The sequence below is a fragment of the Nanorana parkeri genome, unplaced genomic scaffold (genome assembly GCF_000935625.1).
Source record: "Nanorana parkeri isolate BGI_ZX_2015 unplaced genomic scaffold, ASM93562v1 scaffold4100, whole genome shotgun sequence".
Lineage (NCBI taxonomy): Eukaryota > Metazoa > Chordata > Amphibia > Anura > Dicroglossidae > Nanorana > Nanorana parkeri.
Genome location: NW_017310367.1, coordinates 2,696 through 3,242, shown reverse-complemented (window position 1 = coordinate 3,242; position 547 = coordinate 2,696).

Here is a 547-nt window from a genome sequence, read left to right as displayed (position 1 = left end):
GAACTCCTCCCTACCCCAGTCCTGACACCTTGCGGGAGCACTGACCACATGGAACTCCTCCCTACCCCAGTCCTGACACCTCGCGGGAGCACTGACCACATAGAACTCCTCCCTACCCCAGTCCTGACACCTCGCGGGAGCACTGACCACATGGAACTCCTCCCTACCCCAGTCCTGACACCTCGCGGGCGCACTGACCACATGGAACTCCTCCCTACCCCAGTCCTGACACCTCGTGGGAGCACTGACCACATGGAACTCCTCCCTACCCCAGTCCTGACACCTCGCTGGAGCACTGACCATCTGTAACTCCTCCCTACCCCAGTCCTGACACCTCAGGGGTACACTGAGCGAATGGATCTCCTAATCCAAGGCCCCACATCTTGGGGGAGCACCGACCGCCTGAAACTCCTCACATTCCAAGTCCTGACCCAATTTTTTTTTCCGCCACTTCTTCCCTTTTGGGAAAGAGGGGGGGGGGGGGGGGTCATTGACCACCTTGAACTCCTCCCTGTCCACATCTTGGCATCTCGGAGGAGCACTGACC